The sequence below is a fragment of the Saccopteryx leptura genome, unplaced genomic scaffold (assembly GCF_036850995.1).
Source record: "Saccopteryx leptura isolate mSacLep1 unplaced genomic scaffold, mSacLep1_pri_phased_curated manual_scaffold_26, whole genome shotgun sequence".
Lineage (NCBI taxonomy): Eukaryota > Metazoa > Chordata > Mammalia > Chiroptera > Emballonuridae > Saccopteryx > Saccopteryx leptura.
Window position 1 is genome coordinate 669,251 of NW_027095708.1, and position 22,762 is coordinate 692,012.

A 22,762-nucleotide genomic window follows, 5' to 3' on the forward strand; every position below is an offset into this window, starting at 1 on the left:
AAGATATTGGTATTCTTATTTTATAATGTCACCTCAATTTTTTTTTATTCTACTGATGCACTGATCATAGTAGCAGTGATGGGACCAAAGGACAATAAATAGGAATGATACTTAAGCAAGACACTGTAACTTTGTTTTTAACCTCTTCACTTTTCCTAAGTGTCTGATTGGACAGGGTGTGCCTCAACACATGTGACAAAATAGGATTAACAAGTGAGTTAGCCATATTGCTGGGTGGGAAGGTAGCCCCCTAAAATATACACATGTGTAATCTCACCCTATGTGAGCAGGAATGGACTGAGAGGGAGTCACTTACTGCACTAGTATTGCTGCCAACATGTAGCTCAGCACAGTGGTAAACCTGATGTCCCTTAGGTGAAAAGATTTGGGTATAAATAGAAAGAAAGAAAAAGAGTATCTATGGGTTATGGGCTGAATAAATGTGTTATGTAATGAAAAAATACAATATTACATTTTTGAGGGTTCAGACAAGAGAATTAAAATTTTCCTTAGCCTAATTATACCGGGTGGCTGAAAGGGTGTCACCATGTATAGCTGCTGGCACCCTTTCTTTTGTAACCTGAGAAGATCAAACAGAAGCCTAATGGCTTCACTCTGAGAGCTATTATTGTATGTGTGTGATGACCAATGGTTAGTGACTGAGATTCTAGTTACTTGCCAGTATTTATTGATTTTTCTAGTGGGTTTGATGTAAGGGATCTATGTTTTAGCTGGAAGAAGGTAGACTGTGATGATGTAATTTATAAGAACTGGGGATAGAAGGGAGAGAGGAAGAGGTCAGAGAGGGGAAGGGGTAAAGTGGGGGGATGAGAGGTGGAAAGTTGGGGTTGGAAACAAGGAGAGGGGGAGAGAAACTGATAAAGAGAAATATTGGTTACTGATTACTTTCTGTTTCTGCTTCTAGTCTTTTCTGTGGCCTAACCACTCTTCTTGCCCTTCAGGTTCTATGAAACACCCTTAGGTCCTTTCAATAAAGCTTTCCATAAGTTTAGGCCAGTTTGAGTTGTTTTCAGTTCCTTGTAAACAGATGATTCTTAAGAGAAAAGGGAATCCTAGGATGTGGATATGAGTCTTAGGAAATTTTAGATTTTCCACCAAATTTGAGAATTACTCTTAATAGCCTCTGTGACAAACTGGAATTTGACTTCTGATTGAGTACTTCTAGTGATGGAAAGCTCATTATGACCTGAGGGCATCTAAACTATTCTCAAATGATTATCTGTAGTTGTCTGACCTTTCATACATCATCCAATTGTTCTTTGATTTGCTTTATACCTAGATTCTTTACCAATTTGATTGGTTCTCTCTGGACAATTTGCTGTATCAAGCAATGTTCTTCTAGAATATTGTCCCTGGAATTTAGCAGAATGTTCCAGTTATGCTCAGCAGTAGAAGTGTTGAGTTACATAATTTGAGCAGTATTCTTGTCATTTAGTTATGCTAAAATTACATAATCTTATCACATTTTGGTGATAGTCCATGGTCCTTAGTTGTCATTGAGCAACATTTTAACTTTGGAGTTGTAGAATTCACCAAAGAAGGATTCATTTTTAACAGTATTGGTTAGTAACAAAAAAAAAATAGTTAGCTAATTTTTTAGTGAACTATCTTTTAGTAGGTTTATGTAAACTCTATTTTAGTAGGTGAGTCAAAATTGGTATTATGTTCTTCTTAGTGAACCTTGTACATAGCTCTGGTATAGCTAAAGAAAATGAACTTTGGAAGGGTCCATAAGTTGTTTCAGTATGGCCTTGGTTCATCAAACTCCTGCCATTGTCTTTTCTGATGTACTATTTTTTATATGTTTTATTTAACATTTTTATTATCTAGCAAGTCTTGTTAAAAACATCACTTTGAGCCCTAGCCATTTGGCTCAGTGGTAGAGTGTTGGTCCAGCATGTGGATGTCCCTGGTTCGATTCCCAGTCAGGGCACACAGGAGAAGCACCCATCTGCTTCTCCACCCTTCCCCTTTTATCTCTCTTTCTTTTCTTCCCATAGCCATGGCTCGATTGGAGTGAATTGGCCTTGGATGCTGAGGATGGCTTCATGGCCTCTGCCTCAGGTGCTAAAAAGTGGTTTGGTTGCTGTGCAACAGAACAACAGCCCCAAATGGACAGAGCATTGCACCCTAGTGGGCTTGCTAGGTGGATCCTAGTCAAGGGAAATGCAGGAGTCTGTTTCTCTGCCTCCCCTCTTCTCACTAAAATAAAAAATAAAAAAAATTAAAAAATACATCATTTGATTTTGGCATTAGCCTGTCCAGACTGGGGTATCAGGGAGTAGTTTCTTCTTCCCTTCCTCCCTCTCCCCCTTTCTTCCCTCCCTCCCTTTCCCCTTCCTCCCTCCCTCCCTTGCTCCCTCCTTCCCTCCCTCTCTCCTTCCCTCCCTCCCTCCCTCCCTCCTTTCCTTCCTTCCTTCCTTCCTTCCTTCCTTCCTTCCTTCCTTCCTTCCTTCCTTCCTTCCTTCCTAGTTCAAATTAGAATGTACCTTCCAGATATTTTACAACATGCTCAGTGTCACTCCTCCTTCCAGTGACTCACCTTTACCCTCTGGTTTGTCCAATGGTTATACCCTTTCTCCTCTGGAATTTTTTATCTTTGCATTTTAATTGACAAAATATTCTGCCTAGCACAATCCCATTGATTTTTTTTTAAATTTTACTTAGAAAATTAATTTTAACAGGGTGACACTGATCAATAAGAGTACATAGCTTTTGGGTGAACATTTCTATCTCATTTGAACTGTTGATTATGTTATATACCCATCACCCAAAGTCAAATTATTTTTCATCACCTTATAATTGTCCTTCTTTACATCCTTCCCTTTGCCCCTTCACCCCTCTCATTCACTCAAGTCCCCTTCCTCCTCCCCCATATTCCCTTCCCCTGGTAACCACTTCACTTTTATCTAAGTCCATAAGTCTCAGTTTTATATCCCACCTAATGTGTGAAATCATACAATTCTTAGCTTTTTATAATTTACTTATTTCATTTAGTATAATGTTCTCAAGGTCCATCCACATTGTTGTAAATGTCACTATGTCAATCATTTCTTATGGCTGAGTAGTATTTCATTGTATATATGCACCACATCTTCTTTATCCAGTCCTCTATCAAAGGTCACTTTGGTTGTTTCCATGTCTTGGCCACTGTGAATAATGCTGTGATGAACATGGGGGTACATGTGTCTTTACCTACCAATGTTTTTGAATTTTGGGGGTAGATACTTTTTACAATTGCAACAACAAAAAAATAATAAATAAAGTGCCTGGGAATAAACTTAACAAAGGATGTGAAGAATATACTTAAACTATAAAATATTATTGAAAGAAATTGAAAAAAAACACAATGAAATAGAAAAATATTCCATATTCATGGATTGGAAGAATCAACATAGTTAAAATGGCCATTTTACTCAAAGCAATATACAAATTTAATGTAATCCCCCTCAAAATCCCAATGCCATTTTTTAAAGAAATAGAACAAAAAATTACCAGGTATGTATGGAACCACAAAAAAACCTGAATAGCCAAAGCAATCTGGAGGAAAAAGAATAAAGCCAGAGGTATCATACCACCTGACTTCAAATTATACTATAGAGCAGTGGTTCTCAAAGTGTGCACCAGGGCACACTGGTGTGCCCTAGAAGATTTCCAGGTGTGCCCTATGGTATTCCAGAGAAATATGTGTCTGCTGGGGACCAAAAAACCAACAGGGATTTTGAAGTTTAGATCTTTGGGGGACAGAGGTGTGGGAAATTGGCTGTAAGATGATAGTCTGCCCAACCCCCCCCCCACCTTACTTTCCTGATTATGTTGCAAAAGGCTGTTAAGCTGTGGTGCTGGATTATTTACACTACTCCCCATGTTCCCTGTAAAGACTGGAGGCAAGTTTCTTCTATCTTTTGTTTGGTGTGAAGTTAAGATGATATGTATGGTGGGGGTTTTCTGCACTCAACACAATTAAAATAAAAAGAGAGGAATTTTTCAATATATTGATGAGGAAATGAGAGTTTGCCTTTCAAATATATGCCCAAACATTGAAGAAATTGCTAGGACACATCAGGCTCATGTTTCTCATAAACACAAGAATGAAAAACAACACATTCATGCTGGGACCTGCCGAATTTACTAAATCTTACTAAGAATGTATCTATCTAGCCTGACCAGGTGGTGGTGCAGTGGATAGAGCGTCGGACTGGGATGCAGAGGACCCAGGTTCAAGACCCCGAGGTTGCCAGTTTCAGTGCGGGCTCATCTGGTTTGAGGAAAAGCCCACAAGCCTAAACCCAAGGTCGCTGGCTCCAACAAGGGGTTACTCAGTCTGCTGAAGGCCCGCGGTCAAGGCACATATAAGAAAGCAATCAATGAACAACTAAGGTGTTGCAACACGCAATGAAGAACTAATGATTCATGCTTCTCATCTCTCTCCATTCCTGCCTGTCCCTGTCTATCCCTCTCTCTGACTCACTCTCCATCTCTGTAAAAAAAAAAAAAATTAAAAAAAAGAATGTAGCTATCTATATAAAAAGATAACATTTTTGTCTTCTTTTATTTTTTTATTTTTTTTAAAGAAACTTTTTTTTTTTTAAATTTTTATTTATTGATTGATTCATTTTTTAGAGAGGAGAGGGAGAGACAGAGAGAGAGAGAGAGAGAAAAGGGGGGAGTAGCTGGAAGCATCAACTCCCATATGTGCCTTGACCAGGCAAGCCCAGGGTTTTGAACCGGCGACCTCAGCATTTCCAGGTCGATGCTTTATCCACTGCACCACCACAGGTCAGGCTGTCTTCTTTTATTTTTAACCCCTCTTTTTTACAAATTCTAAAAAGCATAACTCAAAAAATGTAACAAAATATTTTTTAATATCAGAATAAATTTAATTTTGTCATTTTTATTTTATTTATTTACCATAAAAGCATGCTTGGAATTTATGTTTTTTCTTTAATATTTGATTTAATTATTATAACATATTTCTCAGAAATTTGTATATAGTGTGCCTACAATTATTTGTGGAATTTTTGTTTTGTTTTGTTTTTTGTATTTTTCTGAAGCTGGAAACGGGGAGAGACAGTCAGACAGACTCCCACATGCGCCCAACCAGGATCTACCTGGCACACCCACCAGGGGCAATGCTCTGCCCACCAGGGGGCGATGCTCTGCCCACCATGGGGAGATGCTCTGCCCCTCTGGGGCATCGCTCTGCCGTGACCAGAGCCATTCTAGCGCCTGGGGCAGAGGCCAAGGAGCCATCCCCAGCGCCCAGGCCATCTTTGCTCCAATGGAGCCTTGGCTGTGGGAGGGGAAGAGAGAGACAGAGAGGAAGGAGGGGGGTGGGGGTGGAGAAGCAAATGGGCGCTTCTCCTATGTGCCCTGGCCGGGAATCGAACCCAGGTCCTCCGCATGCCAGGCCAACACTCTACCGCTGAGCCAGCCGACCAGGGCCTATTTGTGGGATTTTTAATGCACCCCGAATTCAAAAAGTTTGACTACCACTGCAATGGAGCCATGATAATCAAAACAGCATGGTATTGGCAGAAAAACAGACATTCATCTTTGAAAACATGATTCTGTTTTCTCTCTCTCTGATGCTGTAAGATAAAAGAAAATACATAGAAAATAAACATACTGGTCTCTGTGACCATTCCTGCCATTGAGTGCCAAAGTTCTGTGAGCTGCTCTAGCAAATGAATCAAATCCAAAGGATGGGGACATAGGAATTTTCCATCTGGAACCAGTTGATCAGAAGCACAAGTCATAACTAAAGTGTATATTTTAATGAAGGTGGGAGATTTGCAGTTTTGTGGAGTGAGCTCTTAATCTGTAGGATATGATGTTGTCTGGGTAGCTAGTGTTAGAATCAAATTATTATAAATTGTAGAACACCAGCTGGTGCCACACAGAATAGCTTGGTTTTGGGGAAAACCTCTATTTATTTGGTGAGTGTTCTGTAATAAGTAGTAAAGGAGATGCACAGGAGAGAACCACCAGTAACAAAGGAAAAACTGAGTCTTAATTTCCCCTTTACAGATGCTTTCTCAGGTCTTTCCTTTCTATAGTAATTTCTCTGATTTCTGTTCTAATAAAACTTAATTTATCCTGTGTACAGAGCAGGTAATCACATTCTGCTTTATAAAATCTCTTACAATGGTATTATTGAACTTTCATTAATTTTTTGTATTATATCTTCCATGTCCTCTATTTTCCTTAGTAAAGCTGAAAAAAATGTAAACATTCCATTAAAACAAAACAAAAGCAGGTATTTTGTGGGATCTGATGTCCTTTTCTCATCTTGTAATTTTTTATTTTTCAATTATAGTTTCCATTCAATATTATTGAGAGCCCTCAACAAAATGTTTTGTATTTGGGTACTTGAGAAGAACCTGTTAACAGTTGATCTTTCTTACAGCTGCTAATTCAGGGATTTCTTAAGGAGAAAGAAGTAAAAATAAGCACATTTTTTTTTTATATTTTCATTTTCTTTTTTTTTTTTTTTTTAATAATTTTATTTTTTTAATGGGGTGACATCAATAAATCAGGATACATATATTCAAAGATAACAAGTCCAGGTTATCTTGTCGTTCAATTATGTTGCATTCCCACCACCCAAAGTCAGATTGTCCTCTGTCACCTTCTATCTTGTTTTCTTTGTGCCCCACCCCACCCCCTTTCCCTCTCCCATTCCCCCCTCCCCCCGTAACCACCACACTCTTATCAATGTCTCTTAGTTTCACTATTATGTCCCATCTACGTATGGAATAATACAGTTCCTGGTTTTTTCTGATTTACTTATTTCGTTTCGTATCATGTTATCAAGATCGACCATTTTGCTGTAAATGTTCCGATGTCATCATTTCTTATGGTTGAGTAGTATTCCATAGCGTATATGTGCCACATCTTCTTTATCCAGTCATCTATTGATGGGCTTTTTGGTTGTTTCCATGTCCTGGCCACTGTGAACAATGCTTCAATAAACATGGGGCTGCATGTGTCTTTACGTATCAATGTTTCTGAGTTTTTGGGATATATACCCAGTAGAGGGATTGCTGGGTCATAAGGTAGTTCTATTTTCAGTTTTTTGAGGAACCACCATACTTTCTTCCATAATGGTTGTACTACTTTACATTCCCACCAACAGTGTATGAGGGTTCCTTTTTCTCCACAGCCTCTCCAACATTTGCTATTACCTGTCTTGCTAATAATAGCTAATAGAACAGGTGTGAGGTGGTATCTCATTGCCGTTTTGATTTGCATTTCTCTAATAGCTAAAGAAGATGAGCATCTTTTCATATATCTGTTGGCCATTTGTATTTCTTCCTGGGAGAAGTGTCTGTTCATACCCTCTTCCCATTTTTTTATTGGATTGTTTGTTTGTTTGTCATTGAGTTTTATGAGTTCTTTGTATATTTTGGATATTAGGCCCTTATCTGAGCTGTTGTTTGAAAATATCATTTCCCATTTAGTTGGCTTTCTGTTTATTTTGTTATCAGTTTCTCTTGCTGAGCAAAAACTTCTTAGTCTGATGTAGTCCCATTCATTAATTTTTGCCTTCACTTCTCTTGCCTGTGGAGTCAAATTCATAAAATGCTCTTTAAAACCCAGGTCCATGAGTTGAGTACCTATGTCTTCTTCTATGTACTTAATTGTTTCAGGTCTTATGTTTAGATCTTTGATCCATTTTGAGTTAATTTTTGTACAGGGGGAGAGACTGTAGTCCAGTTTCATTCTTTTGCATGTGGCTTTCCAGTTTTCCCAGCACCATTTATTGAAGAGGCTTTCTTTTCTCCATTGTGTGTTGTTGGCCCCTTTATCAAAAATTATTTGACTATATATATGTGGTTTTATTTCTGGACTTTCTATTCTGTTCCATTGGTCTGAGTGTCTATTTTTCTGCCAATACCATGCTGTTTTGATTGTCGTGGCCCTATAATATAGTTTGAAGTCAGGTATTGTAATGCCCCCAGCTTCATTCTTTTTCTTTAGGATTGCTTTGGCTATTCGGGGTTTTTTATAGTTCCATATAAATCTGATGATTTTTTGCTCTATTTCTTTAAAAAACGTCATTGGAAGTTTGATGGGAATTGCATTAAATTTGTATATTGCTTTGGGTAATATAGCCATCTTGATTATATTTATTCTTCCTAGCCAAGAACAAGGTATATTCTTCCATCTCATTATATCTTTTTCGATTTCCCTTAACAATGGTTTATAGTTTTCATTGTATAAGTCCTTTACATTCTTTGTTATGTTTATTCCTAGGTATTTTATTTTTTAGTTGCAATCATGAAGGGGATTATTCTTTTGAGTTCATTCTCAATTGTTTCATTGTTGGCATATAGAAAGGCTATTGACTTCTGTATGTTAATTTTGTATCCTGCGACCTTACTGTATTGGTTTATTGTTTCTAGTAGTCTTTTTGTGGATTCTTTGGGGTTTTCGATGTATAGGATCATATCATCTGCAAAAAGTGATACCTTTACTTCTTCTTTTCCGATATGGATGCCTTTTATTTCTTTGTCTTGTCTGATTGCTCTGGCTAGAACCTCTAGTACCACATTAAATAAGAGTGGAGAGAGTGGACAACGCTGTTTTGTTCCTGATTTAAGGGGGAAAGCCTTCAGTTTAGTGCCATTTAATATGATGTTAGCTGATGGTTTATCATATATGCCTTTATCATGTTGAGATATTTTCCTTCTATACCCATTTTGTTGAGAGTCTTAAACATGAAATTGTGTTGTATTTTATCGAAAGCCTTTTCTGCGTCTATTGATAAGATCATGTGGTTTTTGTTCTTTGTTTTGTTGATATGGTGTATTACGTTAACCGTTTTACGTATGTTGAACCATCCTTGAGATTCTGGGATGAATCCCACTTGATCATGATGTATTATTTTTTTAATATGTTGTTGTATTCGATTTGCTAGTATTTTGTTTAGTATTTTAGCATCTGTATTCATTAGAGATATTGGTCTGTAGTTTTCTTTTTTTGTGCCATTCCTTGCCTGGTTTTGGTATGAGGGTTATGTTGGCCTCATAAAATGTGTTTGGAAGTATTGCTTCTTCTTCAATTTTTTGGAAGACTTTGAGTAGAATAGGAACCAAGTCTTCTTTGAATGTTTGATAAAATTCGCTGGTATAGCCGTCAGGGCCTGGACTTTTATTTTTGGGGAGGTTTTTAATGTTTTTTTCTATTTCTTCTCTACTGATAGGTCTGTTTAGGCTTTCTGCTTCATCTTCACTCAGTCTAGGAAGGTTGTATTGTTCTAGGAATTTATCCATTTCTTCTAGGTTGTTGAATTTAGTGGCATAAAATTTTTCATAGTATTGTATAATAATTCTTTGTATATCTACGGTGTCCGTGGTAATTTCTCCTCTTTCATTTTGGATTTTGTTTATATGAGTTCTTTCTCTTTTTTCCTTGGTAAGTCTTGCCAAGGGTTTGTCAATTTTGTTGATCTTTTCAAAGAACCAGCTCTTTGTTCTATTAATTTTTTCTATAGTTTTTCTGTTCTCTAATTCATTTATTTCTGCTCTGATTTTTATTATCTCCTTTCTTTGGCTGGTTTTGGGTTGTCTTTGTTCTTCTTTTTCTAGTTCCTTAAGGTGTGAAGTTAAGTGGTTCACTTGGGCTCTCTCTTGTTTGTTCATATATGCCTGAAGTGATATGAACTTCCCTCTTATCAATGCTTTTGCTGCATCCCATAGATTCTGATATGTTGTATTGTCATTTTCATTAGTCTGTATATATCTTTTAATCTCTGCACTTATTTCTTCTTTGACCCATTCATTTTTTAAAAGTATGTTGTTTAGTTTCCACATTTTTGTGGGATTTTTTTCTTCTTTTTGCAGTTGAATTCTTGTTTCAAGGGTTTATGATCAGAAAATATGCTTGGTACAACTTCAATTTTTCTGAATTTGCTGATGTTGTTTTTTTTGGCCCAACATATGGTCAATTCTTGAGAATGATCCATGTACACTGGAGAAAAATGTATACTCAGTCACTTTGGGATGAAATGTCCTGTAGATGTCTATCATATCCAGGTGCTCTAGTGTTTTGTTTAAGGCCACTATATCTTTGTTGATTCTCTGTTTGGATGACCGATCTAGAGCCATCAGCGGTGTATTGAGGTCTCCAAGTATGATTGTGTTTTTGTCAGTTTTTGTTTTAAGGTCAATAAGTAGCTGTCTTATATATTTTGGTGCTCCTTGGTTTGGTGCATATATATTAAGAATTGTTATGTCTTCTTGATTCAGTGTCCCCTTAGCCATTATGACATGGCCATTTTTGTCTCTGAGTACTTTTCCTGTCTTGTAGTCAGCATTATCCGATATGAGTATTGCTATACCTGCTTTTTTTTGGATGTTATTTGCTTGGAGTATTGTTTTCCAGCCTTTCACTTTGAATTTGTTTTTATCCTTGTTACTTAGATGAGTTTCCTGTAGGCAGCATACAGTTGGATTTTCTTTTTTAATCCATTCTGCTACTCTGTGCCTTTTTATTGGTGAGTTTAATCCGTTTACATTTAGTGTAATTATTGACACTTGTGAGTTCCCTATTGCCATTTTCTATCTTGCTTTCTGTTATTTTTGTGTCTTGTTTGATCCTTCTCTTTCGTTTTTCTATCTTTTGTTTTTATTTGGTTATATTCCATACATCTTTCCTCTGTTGCTATCTTTTTTATGTCATGTGCTTCTGTGGTGGTTTTTTCAATGGTGGTTACCTTTGAGTAATGAAAAGGGTCCCTACTCTGTTCATTGTAGCGAACTATTTTGTGAGTACTTTTGCACTCCATCGTCCTTTGTTACTGTTAATCTCCATCCTTTCCCCCCTTTCTTTTTGTTGTTGTCACTGTTTAAATTTGGTTTTATTGTGTTCTTCTTGGAGCTTTTACTTGTGGCTCTGTTTTTTTTTTGTTCTTTGTATCTGATTGGAGAACGCCCTTTAGTAATTCCTGGAGTGGGGGTTTTCTGATGATAAATTCCCTCATCTTTTCTGTATCTGTGAATGTTTTTATTTCTCCTTCATATTTGAAGGATCGCTTTGATGGGTATAGTATTCGTGGCTGAAATTTCCTCTCTTTCAGGACTTTAAATATTGGGGTCCACTCTCTTCTAGCTTGTAGAGTTTCTGCTGAGAAATCTGATGATAATCTAATGGGCCTTCCTTTATATGTTGTATTCTTCTTTTCCCTGGCTGCCTTGAGAATTTTTTCTTTGCTGTTGGTTTGTGTCAATTTCATTATGATATGCCTTGGAGTAGGTTTGCTGCGGTTAAGAGAACTCGGAGTTCTGTTTGCTTCTTGAACTTGAGGCTTTAGTTCTTTCCACAGGCTCGGGAAATTCTCATCTATCATTTGTTTGAGTATGTTCTCCATTCCATTTTCTCTCTCTTCTCCCTCTGATATACCTATTATTCTTATGTTATTCTTTCTGATGGAGTCAGATAATTCTTGTAGGGCTATCTCATTTTTTTAAATTTTTGAGTCTCTTTCTTCTTCTCTCTGTTGTGCCTCAAGTTGCTTGTCTTCTATTTCACTAATCCTCTCTTCTATCTGGCCTGTTCTATTAGCTAAGCTTGTTACCTCGTTTTTCAGCTCGTGAATTGAGTTTTTTATTTCTGTTTGATTTGTCTTTATAGTTTCAATTTCCTTGGACATATATTCTTTGTGTTCATTGAGTTGTTTTCTGAGTTCCCTAAATTGCCTTTCTGTGTTTTCTTGTATATCTCTGAGTATTTTTAGGATTTCTATCTTGAATTCTCTGTCATTTAGCTCCAAGGTTTCCAATATATTAAAGTTTTTCTCCATAGATTTTTCCTCATTTAGCTGTGTTACCTCTCTTTCTTTTGTATCCATGATATTCGATTTTCTCTTCCTTAATGGCATCTGAGGGTGGTTTTGTTGATAGTATTAATGAGATTTAATAAAGAATAAAAAGTTAAAAAAATAAAAAATCAATCGAAAAGAGTTGTTTTTTTTAAAAAAGTTTAATAATGAAATAAAGAAAAATAAAATAAAATAAAAATTTTAAAAAAGGAAATTATTCCCCCCGTCCTTTTTTCCTGTCCTCTCCTCTCCCCTCTTTCTTGAGAAAATCTTGTGGTGAACTGTGAATTATAATAAACAATGCCTGTGATGGAGGGCCTGAATTGGGGAAAAGTAATAAAGGGGCAAAAAAAATTTAAAAAAAAGGAAAAAAATAAAAGGGGGTATGGACCCACAAAAAGCAAATAAGGAAAAAAATTGGGTAAGAATAAAATGATTTGCTTTTAGGTGTTGGTTGTCTAAGAGTTATGATGAGAGGAATAAGAGGAAAACAGAAAAATGGGGGGACAAATTAAAAAATTACTATTGTATTTAGTGGAACAAGAACTAGATAAAATGGAGAGCCAGGGATGGGATCACTGCTAGTGAGTTAAAAAGGTGAAGTAAAAACCCCCCAAAATGCCACAAACATAAGTTTGAGTCCCAGATAAGATAATTTGTTTGTTATTGAGGTTTGAATGAGAGGAGATGTAAAGGAGAAAGGAAGAAACTAATATAGAGGGAGAAAAGAAAAAGAGAGAGAGAAAAAAAGAGGGAACCACAAAAAGAAGAAAAAAAAGGAGAGAGAGAGAGAGTTAAGGGTTTTGGAGTGCAACCCTCATAGAGAGAAAGGAAGAGAAGAGAAAAGATAATGGGAGATGTAACACTTATGGGTAGTGTAGTTCAAGGAGAGGAGAGAGTAAGACTGGCAGAGAGTTAATCGGCCAAATTGGAGGAGGAAAAAAAGTATCAAGAATGAAGATAAGAGAAACAAATGAAGAAATATAATAAAATGGGATAGGTTATAAAGTCTGCAGATTATTCTTGATTTTGAGAGGTTATCTTCTTGCTTTTTCTTTTCTCTCCCTCTTCCTGGTCGGTGACTCTGTACCCTTGGTTCTGCCCCTTTGGCACGCTCAGGTAAAGGTTTGCAGTTGATAAGTCTCTATGGCAATGTCATGTATTGTGCTTTAGTCTCGTTGGCAGTCGAGGCTCATTAGCATTTATAGGCTCCGACAGTGAGAGAGTCCGTTTTCCTGGAGCCTTTCTCCTAGTCTTTCCTTCCTCAATTAGTAGCCTGATAATCTAGCTATGGGGTTGCTGCTGCCTCTGCCTGGATAATAAGAGGCTCAAAGAGCTGGCAACTCCCCACTCTATTTCCACTCAGCACAGGGCTCTGGGTAAAGCTCAGTCAGTCAGAGCTGCTAGCATAATCAGGCGGGCTTTCCGCCCACTCAAAGACCTCTGGCTCTGCCACTCTGTCCGGTAACACAGGCGGGCGCCCACTTCCGGGGCGCTTGGAGGAAACTCTCGCTATCTGCATGCTCAGACCAGGATATCCGGCCAGCAGTCTCATGCTCTGAGTGAAACCCCCAACCGCATGGAAAAGTTGCAGCGTTGGAGTTGGCTCTCACTTTGTCCCCATGCGTGGCTTTTGCAAGGCGCTGGGGTGGCCCGAGATTCCGCTTTGGCCCACACAAAGGCCCCTGACTTTGCCCCTCTGTGCGATAACACAGGCGCGCACTGCCGAGGCACTCAGAGGAATCACTCACTATCTGCGTGCGCAGACCAGGATATGAGGCCGGCCGCGTTTCCCTCTGATTGAAACCCCCACCAGCAAGGAAAATTTCCACCGTTGGAATTAGTTCTCACTCCCTCCCATGCGCGGCTTTCCCAGGGCACTGGGGCTGCCCAGAGATTCTGCTTTTGGCCCACAGAAAGGCCTCTGACTCTGCCTCTCTGAGGGGTAACACGGGCACACACTCCCGGAGCTTAGGAAGAAATCTCTCACCCACTAACTGCGCACCGACCAGGAGATCGGGTAAAATGGCTGCCCCACTTGTCTTTCTTTGTTTGGGTTTGGCGCGAGTGTTAGCTTGTATTGCCCGGGTTGCCACAGGATCAGTTTTTCCTCGGCTTGGATCTCCGTGCCATAGCCTGGTTCGGCCGTTTGTGCCACGGCCTGGATCTATTCACCCCCTTTGCCCAGTTCAGTTTCTATATTCACAGTTACTAGAGAAAGCTGCCCTGTTTAGGTTAGTGAGGAAGGCGGAGCATTTCTTACTCCCTATTTCCTTCGGGGTTTTGTTATATATTTAGCCAATTTTTCACTCGACCATACCTTCGGGTGTATTGTGAAGCATCTGGAGGCTCCAAGTATTGGTTTTTCTGTTTCTGGTTGAAGATCTTGTTGAGTTTTGGGGGAGATTTATCGGTATCGCTTCCTACCCCGCCATTACTCTGAGATCCAAGCATTTTATTGTAAATGATTTGATGTCATCATTTTTTATGGCTGAGTAGTATTCCATAGTGTATATGTGCCACATCTTCTTTATTCAGTCATCTATTGAAGGGGCTTTTTGGTTGTTTTCATGTCTTGGCTACTGTGAATAATGCTGCAATGAACATGGGGCTGCATGTGTCTTTACGTATCAGTGTTACTGAGTTTTTGGGGTATATACCCAGTAGAGGGATTGCTGGGTCATAAGGTAGTTCTATTTTCAGTTTTTTGAGGAGCCACCATACTTTCTTCCATAATGGTTGTACTACTTCACATTCCCACCAACAGTGAATGAGGGTTTCTTTTTCTCCACAGCCTCTCCAACATTTGCTATTACCTGTCTTGTTAATAATAGCTAATCTAATAGGTGTGAGGTGGTATCTCATTGCAGTTTTGATTTGCATTTCTCTAATAACTAATGAAGATGATCAATGTCTTTTGACAAGTTATTTTTGATCATTTGTGTGTGTGTGACAGAGAGAGACAGAGACAGGAGGGAGAGATGAGAAGCATCAATTCTTTGTTGAAGCACCTTAGTTGTTCATTGATTGCTTTCTCCTATGTGCTTTGACCCGGGGTGTTGGGGGGTGCTGCAGCAGAGTGAGTGACCCCTTGCTCAAGACAGTGACCTTGGACTCAAGCCAGCAATCTTGGGCTTCAAGCCAGTGACCTTTGGGCTCAAGCCAATGACCATGGGGTCATGTCTGTGGCCCCACACTCAAGCCTGCAACCCTGTGCTCAAGCAGGTGAGCCTGTGCTCAAGGCAGATGAGCCTGCGCTCAAGCCCACAAACTTGGAGTTTCCAACCTGGGTCCTCTATGTCCCAGTCTGATGCTCTATCCACTGCACCACTGCCTGGTCAGGCTTCAATTTTAATGATTCTGTGTTTTAGAAACTTTCATTGAATGGAGGGAAATCTGGCTTTATTGGTTGGCTCTAGCTGGACATCTGCCACGTGGTAAACTGGTTAAGCCACTGCCATGGTGTTTAATGAAGGACAACAGTGGAGAGAAGCAGGCACCCTTCCCTGCTATTTCTCCTAGGTGCTTTCTGGGGGACTGCATTTGTTCTAGAATGGCCTTTGGGGTAGGGCCTGCTCTGTGGCAGAACTAGGATCTTAGGGAGAACTGACCTTCTTGCTTGAGTGCTATGTTTGCAGCTCTGTCATTGGCATGGCCTCTAGGGGTGCTCATTTTGAGGTGCACTGGGTGGCAGGGGCTCTGACTCAGCAACTTGACTTTTATGCTTTCTTAAGTATGTTTTAATAGCAACATATTTGTGTAGGTATTTACAGTTATCAAATACTTTTTCAGCCTGACCAGGTGGTGGTGCAGTGGATAGAGCATTGGACTGGGATGTGGAAGGACCCAGGTTCGAGACCCCGAGGTCGCCAGCTTGAGCGCGGGCTCATCTGGCTTGAGCAAAAAGCTCACCAGCTTGGACCCAGGGTTGCTGGCTCCAGCAAGGGGTTACTCAGTCTGCTGAAGGCCCATGGTCAAGGCACATATGAGAAAGCAATCAATGAACACCTAAGAAGTCACAACATGCAACGAAAAACTAATGATTGATGCTTCTCATCTCTCTATTTCTGTCTGTCTATCCCTCTCTCTGACTCTCTCTGTCTCTAAAAAAACAAAAAAACAAAACAAAAAAAACAAATACTTTTTCAGTATCATACTGGGTCTTTACAACCCTGACTAGCTAGAGAGGATGGACTTCCATGTCCCATGTCACAGTTAAGGACAGTCATTTGTCAAGGTCATACATGTAGTAAGTGACAGCTTTCTGTAGAGCAGCGTTTGTCAACTTTAGCATTTTTAAAATATATATATTTTTATATTTACAGTGTATTGATTTTAGAGAGAGGAGAGAGAAAGAGAAAGGGTGTGGGAAAGAGTGAGAAGCATCAACTCTTAGTTGCTTCTCATATGTGCCTTGACTGGGTGAGCCTAGGGTTCAAACTGACCACCTCAGCATTTCAGGTCAACACCCTGCACCACCACAGGTCAGGCAACCTTAGCATGTTAACATTTGGGGGTGCAGAAATCTGTGTTATGGAGGACTATCTTGTGCACTGCAGGATGTTTGGCAGCATCCTTGGCCTCTGCCTACTACATGCCACTTGTAAAATGCCCCCGACTCCGAGTTGTGATCATCTAAAATGTCTCCAGATATCATCGCATGTCTTCTGCAGGTAAACTTGCCCCCTGTTGGGAACCACTGATCTAAAATAGAGGTCATTTCCACTTTAAACCTAGTTTATTTTCTACACTGCTGGTGAAGTCCTACATTACTTTGCCTTTTTTTTTTTTTTTTTTTTTACAGAGACAGAAAGAGGGATAGACAGGGACAGATAGACAGGAATGAAGAGATGAGAAGCATCAATCATTAGTTTTTTGTTATGTGTTGCAACACCTTAATTGTTCATTGATTGCTTTCTCATATGTGCCTTGAGTGCAGGCCTTCAGCAGTCCAAGTAACCCCTTGCTTGAGCCAGTGACCTTGGGCTCAAGCTGGTGAGCTTTTGCTCAAACCAGATGAACCCTCACTCAAGCTGGCGACCTCAGGGTCTTGAACCTGGGTCTTCCTCATCACAGTCTGATGCTCTATCCACTGCACCACTGCCCAGTCAGGCTCCTTTGTCTTATATAGTGCAATAGTCACAAAATTAGAGCTTTTTGCAACTAGGTAGAACTTAGTATAAAATGAAAACTTTAAAAAAGTGGGAAAAATTTTACTTTCACACTTAAAGTGAACCCTTTTTTGATCTTTCTACTGTAAGAATGAACATCAATTACCTATTTCCCATAGAGTGGCAAATTGTTCAGCCCTAACAATAGTTTGTTACATGGAGGTTTCTTTTGATTCTCACTTAATTGCATATACAGATAGTTTTTCAATGTCTCCTATGTAAGTTGCATACTTGACTTAGGGAATTTAACAATTCACCAACTAAATAAAATAACCAAGGATATATGAAATCTTGCATAGATGCCTAGTAATATTTTAGGCTGTCTTTGATATTTGAGAGACAAATAAGATGTGTTTCTACTGACTTTAAATATTTATTGAGCATTCATTATGTGCAAGACCCGAAGCTAGGAGCCAAAATGCATTATGTGGCAGCTTTCATTCAGGGACTGGAATCCTCTCCAGACCTCAGCAGGATACCATTAAATTGTATTGTTAGAAGGATGGGAAGATGTGCTAGAAGCCCGAGAGTGTGAGAGGGTTTGGGTGAGTAGTAAAAAAAGTACTTGGAGATTTCAAAGTAATATAAAAATACAAAAAAAAATTAAGTAAATGATAATCTCATACAAATTAGAAAACCAATTTTGTTGTTTTAAAGTAATTCAAATAATTTGATTGTATCTGTTGAGTTCTGTGTGTTAGGTTTTTCCAGCTCTCTGGGATAAAAGTGACATACCAGTACAATCTACTGATACAGTATTTTGCAAAATGATTGCCACCACAGTTAGCTAGCACCTGCACCATGTCATATAGTTACCATTTCTTTGTCACCTGTATTATTTCTTAAAGCTGCATCTGAATCGAGTGTGGCAGATCATATACATAATGCCTTAGACAGTGATTTGACTTATAGCCTGCCTGTGGAGGTTTGTTTTCCCACTGTCAATCTGCTTTAGAATATTTTTTGGGGAAAAAAACAACAACCAGACCTTTTGGGACAGAGAAACACTGGCCAGAATGATACTCTTAATAAAGTCACTGATATTTGTGAGGTATGAAGACTCTTCCTGGGATCTGTGCCCATGGGGAAGATGGAAGGAATAAAATCTTATTTGAAGGTACATTATCAAGTATATTTTGTCTCCCGCACATGTGGTTGTATAGAAGAAGGAGTGAAATAAAGGGAATAGATTGGCTAAGGGTAGATTTTATTCAAAACAGTTGTTTCTTCAGTGAGTTATAAAATTGTGGGGCAAGAGAAATGTGGACATGAGAAGGTTACACATTTGGTTGGATAAGTTTATTCTGTTGGGTTGTGAGCTCATCACATAAAACTGGGATATAGGACAGGGGAGATATATGTCTAAGAGAAGGGGTTGGGGGAGTTAGAATTTTTAAGCATTTATTGTATTTTAGATGATTTAGTGTATGTTTAAATAATTTATAGTCTCCTAAGAACCTTCTGAACTAGGTGATGTTAGCTCCTTTTTACAGAGAGAGCACTCCGCTGTAGAGGAGAAAATGCAGAGAAGCTCAGAAATCCCACCTAATTTGTGACTAAAACAGACCCCCAGTCTGTTTTACAATAGAGCCTGTTTTCTTTTCTGTAAGAGCTGAGTAATAACTTTAGGTTTATGTTTCCTGGCTGTTATCTTATAAATGTTACAATATATAGTTGATGCCTAGAAGATGCCTGCTTTGTTGTGTCAGTCCCTCTGTGCTTCCTGAGTAATCTCCAGTGGGCCAGTCATAGGATCAGCATATATGAAAGAGGGGAGAGAAGATTTGGAATCAGAGCTGTTTTCAAAAGTTAGTCCTGCCACTTTGTAGTTTTGTGACATTGGACATATTTCTTAACTACTCTCAGCTTCAGTTTCTTCAACTGAAAAGTCTAAGAAATAATATATATCTCCCAGGATTGTTGTGTGGATTAACTGGGTATGTAGAGTATGTGGCCACAGTGCCTGGCATCTTGTAAACATCCCACCAATGGGAGACACTCTTATTATCAGAGGTTGGGGAGGGAAAGGAGACTTGTCGTTCTAGCTCCCCACCCTGCCCTAGAGGGGTGCTCCCACTCTTTTAGCTTTCTCAGGTTTGGTTTTCTATTTACTCTATAAGTTGTAGCTCTGAAATCTATTTAACTATTTCTAATGCCGTGTTACCTTTTGCCAAATCTAATTGGATTTGGTATCTTTTGAAATCTTCTAGAACATAATTTGAAAGACTAACAGAAGGAAACTACTTGAAAACAAACTGGAATCAATGGAAAACAGATTAATATGACTTTTACTGGTCAGAAGAGGACAGGCTATTACCTGGGGTAGTTAACTTGTTTCATAGTGAGTTAGTTTCTGAAAAGTGTCACTAGCATTGGCACTGGCAGATATACATGAAGAAGACAGACATCATTCAGTATGACATGTAGCAGGGCTGAAAGCAATGATAATTAGACTCCTTTTCTTTCCCACTGGATCTGAGTGTCAGCAAATATCAGAGCTTCAGATTGATCTTCCTTAAAGGTTTTATTGCCTGAGATAGATGGGAGCATTAATAAAACTGGGTCTTGGTCAAATGTTACCATTCCCACTCTGGGAGGGAAACGTCAAGAAGAAAGAAAGAATTCTCCAAATGTCACTCAAAGTTGGTGATATCTTGTCACGCTTGCTGTTCTCCTGACAGTCCCTGCCCTCTCCAGACAGCTGCTCCATAACTATCTGGAAAGAAGGGAGTGCCAGGATGAAGGTGGGTCAGCAGGTCACTTGTCCCCCAAAGCAGTGTGATCTTTTATTCAAGCCCGTGGCCTTCCCAGGGTTGGGGTGTGATGAAGACCCACATTTCAGTCAGGCAAAGAAAGACCAGCTAGAGGACTTAACAACCATGGGAGAGAGGGTGTTAACTGGGCCAAGAAGTCTCCTTTAGTTTTATCTGAATTATCTAATGTTCAGAAAAAAATAATTTCCTAAACTTTATTCCAAAAGAGGTAAAAGAGAAAACTCTTGGAGGAGTCTGAAATAAGAAGAGTGTGGACTCTGAGACAAACTGCCTGGATTCAGGTCTGGACCCCACCACCTGGAGCAAGTCATTGCCACTCTCTATGACTCACTTTCCTCACCAGTAAATGAGGCTACACCCCAGATCCCCACCCCCATTTTGATATCTCAAAGTCATGCCCATTCTTTAAAGTCCCAGTTAGCTGTCATCCCCTCATGCAGCCTTGTCCTGAGTTCACTTCCTTGGCATGCTGCCTGTGCCCTGTCTGTGCTGTCCACTCTTGGGCACTTCCCCATGTCATACATATGTATGTGTTTTAATTCAGTAAAAGGGAATAAGAGACTGCATCTTAGCTTCTTTTGCCTTATATCTTAAGTAAAATGTCTGCAAAAATCTGTTAACTGAATGAATGAAAACTCAAAAGGAGCAGTTATGTGTCAGGCAGTATGCAAACTGGTGTCTGTGTGGATCATCCCATTTAATTGTCACCAAACTCTGTGACAGAGACACAATGGTTTTTGACATTTTCTGGATGAGTAAGGAGATTAGGTCATACTATTGTTAAGTATTAAGGTTCAGATCAAATCAGTCTTGACCAGCCTGATGAATATGATAAAATAAGGGTTAATATTTCTATAGTACTTCTTATAGACCAGGCACTGGACCAGGTGTTTACATGTGTGGATTCATTTATTTCTCACAGCAGTCCCTTGAGGTCAATGGTATTATTGTTACTGGTGAGACAATGAGACCTCAATTCTTGTCTTCTTGAGAGAAAGAATTCAGTAAAGAGACAAAGTGCAGCAGGTGACACAAGTATTTATTGGCTATGCAGGAAGAAAGTCAGAGAAAAGGGGACCTTGGAGACAAGTTCAAGGGGTAAAGCCTAGGATGAATGACCACTGCCCCCTGCTTCCCTGTGTGCATCTCCTGGGTCTCTTAGAGCTTAGAAGGAGAGAGGTAAGCAAGCTGTGCCTGAGGGGAAGATGGGGAGCAGGAGGAGAGGAAAGGCACAGGGGTGCTCTGAGGAGGAAGAGCTTGCTGGGACCTTCTTCCAAAGGGATTTTTAAAGGTGGGGATTGTAGGGGACATCCCAGGGGAAGATCTCAACAGAATAGTCATTAACTCTCCTGGTGTGTCCTTTTAGGGTTGTGATCCCCACTGATTGGCCAGCACCAGGGCAGGGTCATTATTCAGTGCAGCTGGTCCTAAGGTCAGCCATGGCTCCCCTTCATCTGCTTTTGCTGCTCTTCTGGACCGGGAGCTGAAATACAACTGAGGCTTAGATGTGATCTCTAGGCCTCAGTGCTTAAGGGAGTGGTTGTTCAAGGGCTTGTATGGTGGTGGTATGTGGCTATTTTCCTGCTCCTTGTTCCTCCTGTAAGGGGGTCTAAAACAACATGTCATGGGAAGAAAGGTCAGGGGGAAGGCCAGAATCACATGACCAGCATTATGAAATCAGGGGTCCAAACCACATGATCAGCAATATGATAGAGGAAGAAAGGTCTGCCTGAGGGGCGAGGTCCTTGTTTTGCCAATTTTACTTGTTGCTAGGCACCTGGGGCTTTCTGCCCTGGTGGCCTTCTGTGCCTGGCCTATAGGCTTTGCTCTGATTATGTCTAACTGACTACCACATTATACCCATTTTATAGATGGGAAAATGAAGGCATAGATTAAGTAATGTTTTTAGGATTACAGAGCCTAGAACTAGTAAAGCTAGAATTTAGACTCAAATTATTATTTTTATTTTTAATTCTTTACTCTTGGTATATTTTTTTCCTGATGGCCTCTTAGGTAATAAAATAGATACTAAGGCTCATTGAAGTTATATGGGACAACCATATATATATATATATATTTATGATGTTGTTTGAAAGATTAGTCCCCCTCTAGCTTCTAAAGTATAATTTCCTACATTCTATTCAGAAAACTTAAAACAGCACAAAAATAACCCAATCCTTGAACCTTCAGCATTGTCCTAAGTTTTATAAAACATGAGAAGATTATGAAACTAAATTTAAAAATTCTCCTAAACAGAGCCTATCCTCACTTCTCATCTGCACAAATCTGTGACACTGTTTTGGTTGGTTTCCTCTTCTTCTTTCCCCCCAGAGCAGTTGTTTAATGGCTAAAAGAAACCCCAATAAAATAACAAGTCAATAATTTCTACTTCTTACTTTAGTCCCTCCCTAGATTTCAGTCTCCCAAGTGGAAATCTAAATGACATTCCAATGGTTAGGTGGGCTCAGTTCCTATGGCTAAAGTGGCAGTCTGTGGGTGAGGCAAAGCACATGGATTCTAGAATTACCAACCTTGCTGGCTGACCCTGGATAACTTCTCTGCGTTTAAGTTGCCTTAAGTCCTCTCTAATATGATTGACAAGATGACCTCCTTCTTCTCTTTTCTGGCAAGTCTGTAATTTTAATACTGAGTTCAGGTAGAGTATTTTCATTTAGCATATTATAATTGTCACTGAAAACAAATTTGTGATTTTAGGAGAGTATAAAATATGGTCATTTGGCCTAGAATGGGAGGTCAAGAGAGACTATCAGTCCTTGTTGTCTACTGTCTTCCTTGGGCTTCATCCACTCCTCTCAGTCTGGTCTCCTTCTTGATGTGGATGTGTTTTTGGGACAGTAGCTCTCAAACCATCTACCTTTCAGCCCCTATTCTTACTCCCAGCTTAGACTCCCTAATACCACAGGAAGAAAGCACTAGTTCTTGCTTCTCAAAGAAAGAGAAACTGAACTTCC